At 42.7% G+C, this 14,795-nt stretch overlaps 1 protein-coding gene across 2 annotated transcripts in view; it reads left to right on the forward strand.

Annotated features, from left to right (window-relative positions):
* The window catches only part of LNX1 (ligand of numb-protein X 1, E3 ubiquitin protein ligase), a 198,739-nt gene that overhangs the window by 53,559 nt on the left and 130,385 nt on the right, over positions 1–14,795 (forward strand). Inside the window, exon 3 of one of the 2 annotated variants that reach the window (XM_011966515.1) lies at positions 9,763–9,890. The gene's annotated coding sequence lies outside the window, so the exon portion shown is untranslated. Of the gene's footprint in view, positions 1–9,661; positions 9,891–14,795 lie in introns of those variants that run through there. The other variant, XM_011966514.1, reaches the window with a different exon arrangement.

Consider the following 14,795-nt stretch of genomic DNA (forward strand, 5'->3'; position numbering starts at 1 on the left):
GACAATCTAAACTTTGGACTGGAAGTTCAGCGTCCACACTGACCCTGGCAGGAGACAGCTGCTTCTGGGACCAGAGTTACCTGCTACGGACATGGACAAGCCCTCCCTCTACCTCAGCTGAATCCATATCTGCTGCTCCACCTCACAGTGGCTTAATGGCCACAAGAAGTCTAATCTTGTTTATTCCAGGCAACTCATCACAGATTGGTAACATGTGTCCATGAGACAAGCACCCACTTTTTAGAGCTGAATTCCATCTCTAAAAAGAGAGGTCAGCCAGGCACGGTGGCTCACACCTGTAATTCCAGCACTTTGGGAGGGCAAGATGGGTGGGTCACAAGGTCAGGAGTTTGAGATCAGCCTGGCCAACATGGTAAAATCCCATCCCTACTAAAAATACAAAAATTAGCCAGGTGTGGTGGCGGGCACCTGTAATCCCAGCTACTCAGGAGGCTGAGGCAGGATAATCACTTGAACCCAGGAGCCAGAGGTTGCAGTGAGCCGAGATTGCACCACTGCACTCCACCCTGGGCAACAGAGTAAGACTCTGTCTCAAAAAAAAAAAAAAAAAAGAAAAAAGAAAAGAAAAGAAAAAAAAAGAGGCCACCTATCCAGGTTCATGTCCAAGTTAAAAAGGGGTGTCTTCACATGCTCTTGATTTGAGAAAAGTCAAAAGAACTTCCCTTCACTGAGACCTTATTAGTTAGAATCTGACCAAGAGTACTTCTCTCTGGTAATAGTGAGTGGTTTTCATGATATGCTCTTTCTTGTATTCTTTAATTTAGGACAACTAAAGGGATGAGCTCCTTGGCCATAGTCTGCGTTTTTGAGGGCCTGCCCTTTCTTGGAAGCAAAAGCTCATGGGAAGGAAAACACTTCCTCACCTAGAAAGTTGGCTTCTCCTGCTCTTCTTGTACCCGAGTTGGCCAGCAAAACAATTACCCTCTTGCTTTGGCCTTTCCCACTCCATTCCCTACTAGGACATTTTTTGTGTGTGCATGTGTCCTCAAGTCACTTTGTGTTACTAGTTATTATGAATTTTCAACCCCTTTGGGAAAAAGTTTGAAGAATTTGGGCTCTTAGAGGACAGAATACTCTGTTGGACAGCATAAAAAACAGCAAGTGTGTGGAGGTTTGATGTGAGGAAAATAGTAGTTTGCTCCTATCCACTGAGCACTGAATATATAAAAATAGAATTAACAGGGATTTAAATAATACAACACTTAAAAAACGTATGGTATTGGGGAAGGGGACCTTTTTAAAAAGGTTACTGAACTGCCAACTCTACCTTAAAGGAATTTTAAATTCATCTAAACATCTACAGATGTTACTGTCACCTGCAGAGCACAGATCTTTTTCAAGTTCTTCCCAAGGTGCATGCCAGCCAGCCCTGACTGTGGGCATGAAACTGAGACCATATCTGAAATATACATAGTCTTTCTACCCACTCAGAGCAGCTGCCTCTACATTTGTGCAAATTCTAAAGCTATAAGAGTTTAGGTTTTCTCGGGTCACATACATAGAATATGAAAGTGTGCTTCAGTTTCAGTTCCCATGAGCCTCCTTCTCTGCCTGGCCCTTCATGGGTAAGAGCTAAGATAAGGTTGCGGGGGACCTGGGAAGATCATGGGCTCTATAGTCAACTGGCACTGTTATAGGAAAGGGGTCCCGATCCAGACCGCAAGAGAGGGTTCTTGGATCTTCTGCAAGAAAGAATTCAGGGTGAGTCCATAGAGTAAAGTGGAAGCAAGTTTATTAAGAAAGTAGAGGAATAAAAGAATGGCTACTCCATAGACAGGCAGGCCCAAGGGCTGCTGGTTGCCCATTTTTATGGTTAATTCTTGATTATATGCTAAATAAGGGGTGGATTATTCAGGCCTCCCCTTTTTAGACCATATAGAGTAACTTCCTGACGTTGCCATGGCATTTATAAACCATCATGGCGCTAATGGGAGTGTAGCAGTGAGGACGACCAGAGATTACTCATATAGCCATCTTGGTTTTAGCTGGCTTCTTTACTGCAACCTGTTTTATCAGCAAAGTCTTTCTGACCTGTGTCTTGTGCCAATCTTTTATCTCATCCTGTGATTTAGAATGCCCAATAGGTCTCAGCCTTATTTTACGACCCCCCATTCAAGATGAATTGCCCTGGTTCACATGCCACTCAAATGTTAGCTCTGCAAACTCAGGCAAGTACTTTATAATAACTTGGAGCCTTAAAATTAGAAGAAACAAGCTGGCCTGCTGTCTCATGTAACTGCATCTGTAACACTCCTCTGTTCAGCAATTTCTATCTTGCACTTTAATTGTTTGTCCTTAACTCTGCTTCCTTATTGACTCTAAGTTCCTCAAATGCAGAGATTCTTTCCATCTTTGTCATATTGAAGGTGCTTAATAAATTTGGTATATAAATGAGTGAATGAATTAATGTCTTCATTATTGTGAATGGGATTCTGAAAATTAAATGTTATAAAGTTAGCTCCCTTCCCAAAGTATACAGGCTTTGACTCTCAAGAAAACGAAGAGATGACTCAAGATGTAACTTAACAATGAGTAATTCCTCCTTTCCTCCACTCTTTCCCTTGACTTATACTCACCTTTAGTTCTCTTAACTAATATTTATCAAAGGCCTCCTGTGTTTCTTCCAAATACCAGGCTAAGTCTGAGATTATATGGAAAGTCACATTCCTTTCCTTACTGTCTAGAGAGGAAACAGTCTTTAAAAATTGCAGTCAGGGCCAGGTGCAGTGGCTCACACCTCTAGTCCTACCATTTTGGGAGGCCAAGGCAGGAGGATCACTTGGGCCCAGGAGTTTGAGACCAGCCTGGGCAACTTGGTGAGACCCCATCTCTACAAAAAATACAAAAATTTGCTGGACACGGTGGTGCATGCCTGTAGTCCCAGGTACTTGGGAGGCTGAGGTGGAGAATCCCTTGATCACAAGGAGGTCAAGGCTAGAGTAAACCGTGATTGTGCCACTGCACTCCAGCCTGGACAACAACGCAAGACCTTGTCTCAAAAAAAACAAAAAAATCACAGTCAGTAAAATAATTGCTGAAGCAGAGTGTGTCACGAGTGCAGAACGGGCATCAATATCTGCTTGGGGAAGTCAGGAAGGTCCTGCAAAGGAGATGGCATCTGAGCTGAGCCCTGTAGATGGAGGAATAATCCTGCCTGAGACTGAGCCTCAAGTCAGCCCATAACCAACCAGGCATGTTGGACAAGTTACTTTACCTCGCAGAGACTCAGTCTGTTCACCTATTTGTAGTTAGCTCATGGGATTTTTTTGCTAGGATTCAGAACATGGGCAAAGAGCATAATATTAATCTAGACAACGGTTCAACAAATGTTAGGATGGCGCAACAATGGTACAACAAATGTTAGAAATAACCATAAAAATATCCAGCCTGGTTGTTATGGGAACCACAGTCAGTCAGGTTTGGGGAGTATCCAAGGGGGACCCTTTTTTCTCATCTAGGTTCAGGACAATTTGAGAAAATTTTAAATGAATAATTATGGAGGCCAAAATATCACCTTTGAAATGGCAACAGCTAAATTGGAGAATAAGGTTAGAACAAGGGAAACAGAGCTAGAAGGCACTCAGACTGAGCAGATGTGGGCATGGCAGCCTCCTAGACAGAAGCCTGCCCTGGAGAGACTCAGAGTGTGGAGCCACAGAGGAAAGCTCTGGCTCACTTTCAAGAGAGGAAAGGGAGGTGCAAACCCAAGTTTGCCCTGCCGTTTATTTCCATTTTACCAGCCAAGGACTCCCAGGGACAGAGGGAGTGAAGGGTGGAACATGGCCAGAATGTGCTTAGAAAACCAGTTCCCTGTGGAAATGGGGATCGGGCAGTGCACCCCTCTAACACAGTGTTACTAGGGCATGGGGCTGGCAGGTGGTGGCATTCTGTGCTTGCAAAGGATCAGAGATATGGATAAAGTTTGAAGGCAGGCAGGGGCCAGATCACAAAATGCCTCACAGCCCAGGCAAGGCAAAGGAGCTGAGGGTGCATGACTACTGAAAAGACAGGAAGAGGGACTGATCAGGAATATCAATTGACAGATTGACAAGGAGAGTGACAAGTGCATTGCAAAGCATACATGGGTAGAGGCACTCATTTCCAGGCTTGTAGAAAAAGAAGGCTAGCAATGTGGTTTTGCCAGGTCCTTAGGAAGCTAAAGATGCTGGCAAGGAAGTAGGATCTGGGCTAGATGGACCTAAAGTGAAACTAGTAAGGAACAGATATTCTTGGGTAGCCTCCCGGAGTCCAGGAACCAGACAGTACAGTCCATTCAGAAAGAAGGTAAAATTTGAGGAAGGGAATGAAAAATCTGAATGGATAAGAAAATACAGTAGAGAGTTGCATTCTCATATTTCTTTTGAAATGGGAGATTTTGGGGTGATAACAAGATCTAAGGGGTGGCCCAGAGAATGGGTAACTGAATAGAAGTAGAGGGGAATGTCATTGTCATTATAATAGAGGGAAGTCAGGGATGCTGGAAGGGTCATCTACAAGAATGTGGAAGCCTTCAGGATGAAGTCAAAGTTAACAAGGGGAAGCAACATTTCAAATCCGGTGTGTGGAACTGGGTCAACTAAGTTGCCATGTATGAAGGATCCAAGAAAGAAACAAAGACATGGCAACCTTCAAAATAGCAACAGTCACCACCAAAAAATTCCCTGGGAATAATCTACCTTGTTTATGCAAGAATGGAGATCATAGAAACATAAAAATATGTATAATTGTCATAAGATATAGGTCTCGGGACCATTATAAAGACAGTAACAATGAAGTTTTTTTTTGTTTTTTTCTCCTACTAAAGAAGAACGTGCTGACCACAAATCAGTGTGGTAAACTTTCACAAAATATGCGCCAACTTCAATAACTGATTTAATGCTCATTTTCCTGAGATTCTCTCTCTCTCCCCAAAAGCACACAAACCAGAGAAGTGTCTCCTCCTAAACTGTAGAGCCATAGATTACCCTAGAAACTCATCTGCAAACTACGTGACACACAGGTTGTGAGTTTGTGAGAGAAATGGAATTATCTTCCATATACACAAAACCAGATGGCATTCTATCACATCAGCTGATGTTTGTGACTATTACTATTATTTCCCATAATTGTCCCTCTGAGATCTGCTCGTCGGCGTTATGCTAAGCACATATAATTACCCAATAAAAGATATGGAGCTGAGCCCATTTAAAAAAGTAATTACAACCAATATGATGGTATATAATGTAACAAGCAAGTCCAAATCATAATGTTAAATACCTTCAGAAGATAGCCAAAAAGGCTTTTTATAGAGATGACTTTTATTAAAGTCAAATGGAATATGTCCATTTTAGTTGTGGCATTCAGTCATCTTAGACAACTCTAGAAATATGTTGTGGGGAAAAAAACAGGAAGCAAAACAGGGGCAAAGTAATTCTGCTGAATCACAAGGCATGGTCTTTGCCGTAGGTTCATTGCCAGGAAGAGTCCTTGAGAACACCAGACTTCATTGTGGGGATCTACAAGAGAAGAGCTTTGAAGACAGACCTCCTTCCCCCACTTAGATTTCCCTGTCAAGATACATAAAGGAATTAAAACTAATCAAAAAGCCCAAGTGAGCCGGCTGGTTAACTAGGACAGGCCCAACTTTGAGTTCAGAAAGCTTTCTAATGCTTTCCACCTGCCTATGCAAAGAACAAAGTTTCCAGGATATGTTGACTGCAAAGGAGGCTCGTTCCTAGAGAGAAAGATCATATGGTTGCTGAAATGGCATATCCTGGAAGCTTAGCTCAATGCTGAAAACCATTGTCATGCGTAAGAAATTACCCCATGCCCAAGATACTGAGTTTCTTTTTCTTAAGCTGTTTAATCATCATGAGAAAAGTAGTCAACAGGCATGTGAGGACATGAAGCAGTTAGCCCTTGAGGTTCCCAAGGCTCTTTACAGTCTCACCCCATCTAAAGTTAGCAATCAGTGGATCCTCTTCGCCCCAGCAAGGTGCATATTTCATTGTCTCATATTCCTCTTCTCCCCCACCACATACATGTTCCTCCCCAACAGATATCTGCTATGATCATTCCTGTTCCACCCAGGCCGCTGCTTTGTCTGGAATGGTCTGTGCCCTCTCACCACCTCTCCAAATCCTTCAAGACCCAGTTCATGTTCCTTTCTTCATGAAATATTCCCCAATGGCACCAGCCAACACCAATATTTTTGCTTCCTGATCAGCCCTCTTTTCTGTCTCACTTATTGTCCAACTAGAGATAGAAAAAGGGACCAAGTGGCTCGCACCTGTAATCCCAGCACTTTGGGAGGCTGAGGTGGGAGGATCACTTGAGGTCAGGAGTTTGAGAACAGCCTGGGCAACATAGTGAGACCTCATCTCCAGAAAAAATTTAAAAACTAGCTAGGCATGGTGGCACGTGCCTGTGGTCCCAGCCACTTGGGAGGCTAAGGTGGGAGAAGCACTTGAGCCCAGGAGGTTGGGGCTGCAGTGAGCCATGATGGCACCACTGCACTACAGCTTGGATGACAAAGGGAGAGTTGTCTCTAAAAAATATGTATATAAAAGAAAGAAAGAAAAGAAAGTAAGAAAGTAAAAGAAAAGGGTTTGATCTTGGGGGTTAAAACCAACTGCTAGTGTGCCTGGAGTAATACCTTCAATATTCCAAAGCTCCTTCTGAGTTGAAAAGTGTCATAGTCTTTAGCAATGACAGTGAGAAGGGTATGGGAGGAGGGAATGGAGCACTATATGTCCAGGATTTGCCAAGCCTAGTCTAAACCATTCTTCTTGGTAGTGGTTTATAATGAAACTTAATTTTTTATTCTCTCATATTATTCAAACGTATGCAGTTCCATGTTCTCATGGCCATTCGGATTAACTTTTCAGATTTTAAAGTGATAGACTGCAAAAGTTACAGAGAAAAATGACCATAAAAGATGTCATAGAGAGTTACAACTGGTCATTCTTGAGGGGTCCCTCAAGCTGGCCTTCTATCTTGGCGTTGGTTTGATAAGCTCTCAAAGATTATTTCAAGTGTGCACCCGGGGTGATGGATTTCCTGGTATGTTTTCTCATAAATATAGGCATGAATTTATGAATATATATGTGTGTGTGTGTATATATATATATTTTTTAATACAAACACTTTCAGTGTATAGACCAGATTACTAATTAATTTCCAAACGGAGACATCCTTTATCAGAAACTACACTCCCCAGGGCTACTTCTACAGGTTTCTCCTCCTTCTGAATAACGGGTAAGAAGTTGAATGTGTCCAGGAAGTGTCCCAGTGAGCATGAAATCAGAACCTTCCTTCCTTTCTTTCCAGTGGTTAAAAAGTGGGCCTTGATTAAAAACTGCTCTGCCACTTGCTGATGAGCTTGTCCTTAGGCAGTTTCTCAGTTTCACTATGTCTTGGTTTTCCCAGCTGTAGAATGCAAATAGCAATAATACTTGACACAGCGTTCTTGTACAAAGTGCTCAGAACAATAAGTAGCACCTGTTAAACACAATGTTCGTTTTTATGATTACATTTTTTTCTAGTAGTTTAGAAATATCATTTCCATGATAATGTAATCGCCCTAATGGCCAAAAAAAAAAAAAAAAAAAAAAGCCCATATTATTATTTTTAAACCCATGCATATTATTCAAAATCCAGGAGTACCAAGAAAGATCTCACCTGAGAAGGCTAATTGTGTAAAACAGTTTTTTCTCTTCCTTTATACACTATACCTGGGAATTAGCTTCACTCCTGAATTAACTTCTCTATTTTCTTTCTGTTTTACAACAACTCATCACACCATGGATGTAGATGACTGTGTGTATGTGAATATGGCAAGTGAAACCTCACAATCTCCAGGCTGTTCAGTGAAGCTTTATGCGAATTCATTTCACCGGCACCCTTTCCCCTGCCCACCCAAGGCCTTGAACCCAAGCCTGTGATCCCCTCTCAAGTCGGATCCTGCCCTTCCCCAAAGGCAAGACTGCTGAAGGTGTGGCCTTCTACATGATTCATCAGGTGGGCGGGCTCGCCCGCCCCTCCCCCTTGCCCAGGGGACACGCTGTCCGCGTGAAGGGGTGCCTTTGTGTGAGTGATGTTTCTCAATTATCAAACTAGTGGCGTGAAACCTTTTCCTGAAACACCTGCGTGTAAAAGGTTTTGTTACCTCCCTTTTTTTCTTTTAAATAATAAAGGAATAGCCACACCTACCTTAGTTTCTACTGGATAAAAACTGAATAGTTTTGTTGTTGTTGTTGTTTGTTTTCTTAAACCTTCAACTCTCAAAAGGCACAGAGTTCCCAGGTGCAAAGAGGTAGCTTAGACCTGTCTGGAGCGGCTCGGGGACAGGAGCCAGCTCCCCTGAGGTCAAGCACCAGAGCAGGCCCCCAGCCCCCGCCCTCGACTACAATTTCTCTTCCTTCCCCTCCTGCTTGCTTTGCGAGCTATTGACTGGCTGCAGCCAGCCGAGGCCCAGGCTGTAGGAATCCGGACTTCCTTTTCTTCCCTCTCCCATTTTTCCTTCTCTCTCCCTCCTCCCACCAACCAAACCCCAAAACCTCTAGGTAGTCCAATATTAAAACCGGTGGAACCAAAGCATTTCCAAAATCAGGAGGAGGGAAAGAAGAAGATGAGGGAGGCAAAAGTAGGAGGAAAAGAGGAATGTCAATATTTATTTTCCTGAAGGGGAAAAAAATTCTCTCTGGGCAGGCAGGCCATCCTCCCGGAGGGGGACTCCACAGTTTCCTTAGGTAGTAAGTTCCAGGAATGCTGGATGCAGGTGGTAAAAATACACAGCGTTTCAGTGGGATGATGGGAGATGTTTACAGCCTTCCTGGGAAGATGCCAGAGGGTTTAACAGTCCTGGGATACCTCCCAGCTGCCTGCTGTGGTACTGGATGAGTTTATGCTTCCTTTCCTGCTGGAAAAGGTGAAGCAACCAGTGACTTGTCCAGGGTCACACACCACGCTTGGGACAGAAATAACTCTGACGCCTCTTTCCTGGCTATAACAGCAGACAACATCGCCTGATGAGTGTACTACCATTCCAATCTGAATCATTTAAATTGCTCCTAATTGCAGGCCTGCAGTGCACTGTAACTGCCGTATGACTGTAACTGCCAAGGCAGCCGAGATAGGAATGACTGAAGTTTTGCAAATTCCTGAATATGGAATTAAAAATGCTGGGCGGTGGAGGGGTAGGGCAAAAGTGTTTGAAAACCACGTTGAAGCTGCCGACAGTTATCCTATTTAGAATTGTTTAAAAGATGAATTGGAAATGTCACCTTAAATTTGTCATTTTATTGGAATGAGAGAGACACTTGGTGTTCAAATGGATGCCATTCAAAAAGGCACCTCAGATATTTCTAAGTAATTGAGCTTCACACTCTTCCTTTTTGTGTCTGCTAAATTACTGTCTCATTTTGGTGTTTAAACTTCCCTTTTAACTCCTTTGTGGGCAGATATGGGGAAAGGGGAGGGCCTGGGAAACAACCTGGCATTTGACTTCAGAGCTGAACACGGGGCTGGACACGTGCTTTGCTCAGGAAAGAAAGTAAATTCCACCTGGCAAATTGCTCTAACTGATTCATTTGTCCACAAAGAGACGCCACCCACCTGCTTGCAGGTATTCAGGTAAATGACAGGTAGGCGGGGCCTCCTGTTTCAATCCCTAAGGTCTCAGCAATGCTTTATCTGTCGGGGCTTCCGTGATGTCACCCATTTCCTGCTCTGGACTGACCAATGCCGTCCTCCTTCCTCCAGGCACCTGTTCACCAAAGTTGAGGCCGGTCACAACCCCGGCGGCCCAAGGAGCTGCTCGGTTCACCCACAAGGGATGAGCGCTGCCTGCCCGCTGCTGCTTGGAGAGCCCCAGGCAGTCGCTTGAAGAGGTGAGTTGAAACCCTCCATTTTTCTTTCTTGGCATTTAGACCACTGGCCCCTGAGGGCTCTGAACAAGGAATTTGAATGAAAAAAATACAAGCTGAATGGCTTGTCTCTAGTGTGCCCCAGAGGGAGAAGGTTTTTTGAGAGAGAATAGTAGAGAGATGCCTTTGACATTCTAGTTGCACAATAAACTTCTCCCAGGCCAGATATTTAATCCTTTTTGTTTCTCTGATCATTAATCCAGCCTGTGCTCGTCCTCGTGCTTGATCTGATTAAAACAACAACAACAACCTAAAGAGAAGTAGAGTGAAGGCTTTTGTTTTGAAACTTAGCTCGAAGGTGCAGGTCTGTTCACTCTTTAAAGGGGGCTAGGAGGCCAGTGCAGACTGGATTCGGAGCTCTTATTTTTACCGTTTTCCCCCCCATATTTTGATCTAAATCTGTGAGGTGTCCCTAGATTTTTTTTTTTCTTTCCCCCTGAAAACCTATTCCTCAGGGCAAGTTCTGTTGCCCTATTCAGAAGCTGTCCGTTCCAGTTTTCCTTTCTTTCTTCTCTGAAAAAGTCTACCATTTTCTTTGCTCTTTGTTGAACACCCTTTTAAATACGACTTTGCAGTGTGCATTTAGAATTTGTTTACATTTAGACCTGGACTGGCTGCCTGCTGACCTTTGGTTACAGTAAGGATTAATTCCCTGTTTGCCGCAAGAATGTGACTTCAGGTCTGATTTTTAATTTTTTGGACCTCTTTGGCTTTTTCTGTCTCTTTTTCTTTTAATAGCAAATATACTGAGGAAATTGTTCTGCCATGACCTGACTTTTAAAGTAATTTTACCTCTAGGATACATTTTTGTTTTCTTAATCCTGATCACACAGCCTGTACTACTTCTGTTCTTGACAGCCCAATAGTCAAACTCTTTACCCAATATTATTGTCAGAGAAAGGAAACCATTTTTAAGCCCAACTCCCTGCTGGGATGAGCTGGAAAAATTGGAAGAAGAAATAAATCTGTGAGATGCTTCATTCTAGATTCCATCATCAGCTGTTTTTCTGAGATTTAAGTTAGCAGATATGTTTGCAAGGGAATAATCTGTTAGGAATTATGCTCCTATTCATCCACCCAGAAATACAAAGTGCACGTAAATTCTCCAAAGGTATGAATTGAAACAAGCTGAGATCATTTTTGCCTTAGACAGACAGACGTTTTTCACCACTAAGAATCTGCCCAGTTCTTGTTGCCAATTTCTGTCTTACTGTTTGGAGGCCCGTATTGTTCTTTCTTAACTGACCTTTGTTTATTATTTTCCCCAAGCTTGTGAGTTTAGGGGGTGGGGTTTGGCTACCACTTGTCTCTTACTAAGGTTCTCACTTGATTCAAAGCTAGGACCTTCTGGATAAAAGTGCATCTAAACCTCTCCTCAAGATTACATTGTCTCTCGTTTACCATGGTTGATTAGTGCTTTTCATAGTAGTTAATTTACGACTAAATAAATCATTTCATCACTGTATGTCAGCATGTCTGAGTATTAAAGGAGCAAAGCTGTAGACACTGTACCCACAGGGAGAAGAAAGGAAAGAAGTGACAAAGACTGAAATTCAGAGTCAGATTGTCTAGAATGCAGTTGGTCTATTGGGTAATTTACACACAAGTTCTGTCCAGAGTTCCTGTGGTAACTCCACCCATTGTTCAAGTGTACATAGGCCTGATGGAAAAATGTACAATCTCCTTCATTTATATCCTTGAGCAAGTTACTTCTCTGACTTTCAGTTTCTTCATCGGTAAGATGGGAGATAATAATCCCCATGATCTAACGTGGTTGTAAGAAGTAAATGAGGTAGCTAATGTATGTTAGCATCCAGCAACCGATGCCTGGTGCTAACTGGTGCCAAACTGAGGCTAGGTTCTTCCCTTGGAAGGAATTTTCCTAGGTTGCTTGGAGGACAGAGTCTGACACTATCAAGATAAAGATCTTATGTGGTTGCAATTGTAGGAACCTTGATAGTTCTTGTTATTGTAATTAATTGTAGGTAATTAACTTCAATGTTAACAGTTTGGAAAAAGAAAACAGGAGGAGAATGCTTAAACGATGTCATTAAACAAGGTGGGCAGATTTGTCTCTACTAGCCTCCCAGGCAAAGCTTTTAGGAGTTGCTGGCCGGCTGTGATTTCTTCCTTTTCCCACTCTAAGGCTCTCATCCTGCCACAGACCCACAAAATGTGATTCTCCACATTCTTCCATCGCCTTTTGGGGGAAATGTCCTGTTGTCATTGCTGTAATCTGACTTGGCAGAGAGTTCTTTTTGCTGTCAGTCGTGCTATCTCCAGGGCAGACCAGGCGTTTGGTCTCCTCCAGTCTCACAGATAAACCCCCTTCTCCCTAGCCAGAGTGAGGGTTCATGCCAAGCCACCGGCAGGAGGAAGCCCCTGGTTTGGAGCCTGCATTGTACCATAGAAGGGAGGTTCATGACCCATTGGATGTGATTGGTCTTGTCATGGAATACCCTGTGCCCTTGGATGACCTTGAGTCATTGCATATAAGCAGTTGTGTGCCCAGAGCCCTGGTCACTTCTCTGGGTCTTGCCCTTCAGAGATACCACAAGTTTTCATCATTCAAGAGTAAGGGATTAGTGGACTGAGGTCAGCTTGCCTACAGAACCCTAAGGGAGAACCCCAACCTCCCTGCATGTCAGTTTCCTTAGCGACATTTTTCCCCAAAGGATGCTAAAATGGTGTACTTCACAGGCCCCCTCAGTCCTTACTACTGAAGCAAGGTGGGCTGCATGCCTAGGTGGGTAGGTCAGACTGACTGGGGGGACTGGGTAGTGCCTCACTAGAAAATATCAATCTTATTCATTCCATTCTAGGTGGGGCAATGCTACTGCTTTAGAATAGTGGTCTTGTCTCCGGCATGAGGCTGCCTACCTCAGTTTTCAAAACCCAGATCTACCATGTGCTACCTCTGTGACCCGGGACAGATTCTTTAACGTGCTTTCATCAGCTGTGTAATAGGGTTATCATGAAGATGAAATGGGTTGAAATGTGTAAAGTGCTTGGAATGGTGCCTGCCACAGTGTTAGTTGTTACTAGTATTATTTTCTTGAAAGGAAGGCATAGTTGATAGTATCAGACAGGTCTGTGTATCAGACCCAGTTCTACCATGTAGTTGCTAGCCTAAATAAGTTCCTTAATATTTCTTTGCTTTGGTTTCATCATCTGGGAAATGAAATACTTCCCAGACTCAGTGCTGTTGGGAGGAATAATTGAAATAATTACATGGAAAGTGCCTGGTATATTGTAAATGTTCAGTGAATGTTAACTATTGTTACATTATTTTAAACATTGTTATATTGCTTACAGTTAGACATCTTAGATCATGCTACTATCTGGATGTAATAATGATGGAAACGGTAGTACGCTGAGGGCCAAAGACTGAGCAAAAAAGATTTCCCGAAAGGCTCCCAAAGACAGAGGAGGAAATCCTGTTCACAAAGATTGTGTTGTTTCTCTTGGAGTTCCAGGGTAGAGTGGCTGGCAGTGGAAATGCCTTGTCTTTCATAAACCTGTGGGGAGTGGGCTTCTGTGATGTAAGTAAACAGTGGGTCTTCCTGGAGCAGTGATTTCCTGGCTTCACCTGTCACTGGCTCCTTGTCTCCATGACCTTGGCTAAGACTTCCTTTCTATATTTGAATTCCTCACTTAAAGTGAAGAAAATAGGGTCTGGTGGGATCTTGACTACTTTTTTTTTCCTTTCACCCTGTTGACCAGGATACGATCTTGACTACTCGAAATGCCATCTGTAAGATGCTGGCAAGGTGAGGACAGATAAGAGGTGCTCTAAAGTGTGTCCTCCTCATTGCCTCAGTATTCATGGACTTCCCAGTAGCATATAACTACTCCTGATATTTATGTGCTGACATTACATAGACTCCCTTTTATGTGATTGGCAAATTTGTTGTCCTCTGACAATGCCTCCAAAGTATCAAAGGCTTTTCAAAACTATTTGGAAGGAAGACTGTGTCACTGTTCCTGGGTTAATAGGATTTAATCATCAACTATCCCCAAAGAATAGGGTTGACATGAAAACCATAAAAAACCATAAAATGTGGAAAACTACACAGAGCTGAAATCAGGAACAGAAAATGTTGGTTGTCTCCCGTAAACTTTATATGTTTACCATTTCCTCCATTTTGTTCTGTGTGACATAAGGACACCAGAGTTACCTATTTGGTTAGTTACACAGATACACACTTCAGATCAGTAAGAGGAAGAACTTTGTATGAATTAGAGTTGTCCAAAAATGTAGTAGGTTGCCTTTTGGGATACTGAGTTTCTTGTCACTAAAGGTGATCATTTTTTTTGGCATATTTAGTGCACGGTGTATGTTTGCTGGATGAGTGAATGAATTAATAAATGAATGACAAAGAGGATTTGCGTTTTTCAGCTGCACATACACTCATCTGTAAAGTGAAGATTACCTTAATGATCTCGAATAGGCTTATTTTAGATTAAATGAAAAAACAAGTTGAATACCCAGCACAATATCTTGCATATTGCAAACTACTCATTAAATAGTAATAATCATTATTTTTTATTTTATATTCTAAAAAGAATTTCTGCCTCAGGTGGAAGGTAGACAAGATGATCCACCAATTTGAGATTTCCAGTTTTTACAGTCATCTGTTTAGTCTTGTTCTCTTCGCCTCTGGCCTTCTTCATCTACCCATCTGAAAGAACTTCTCTCTGCTCTAGAAAGCCAAGTTCCTTGACATGGTAAGTTGACTAGTACACTTCTAACAGTGGGAGTAAGTTCTATCCCAATTAACCAGGGACATTTTTGGTAACATCACTAATTTGTGACTTGGAATGTGTGGACTTAGACTCCGCCATTTTTTTCAAGTGACTCTTATTTGC

Source organism: Mandrillus leucophaeus, unplaced genomic scaffold, assembly GCF_000951045.1.
Source record: "Mandrillus leucophaeus isolate KB7577 unplaced genomic scaffold, Mleu.le_1.0 Scaffold762, whole genome shotgun sequence".
Classification (NCBI taxonomy): Eukaryota; Metazoa; Chordata; class Mammalia; order Primates; family Cercopithecidae; genus Mandrillus; species Mandrillus leucophaeus.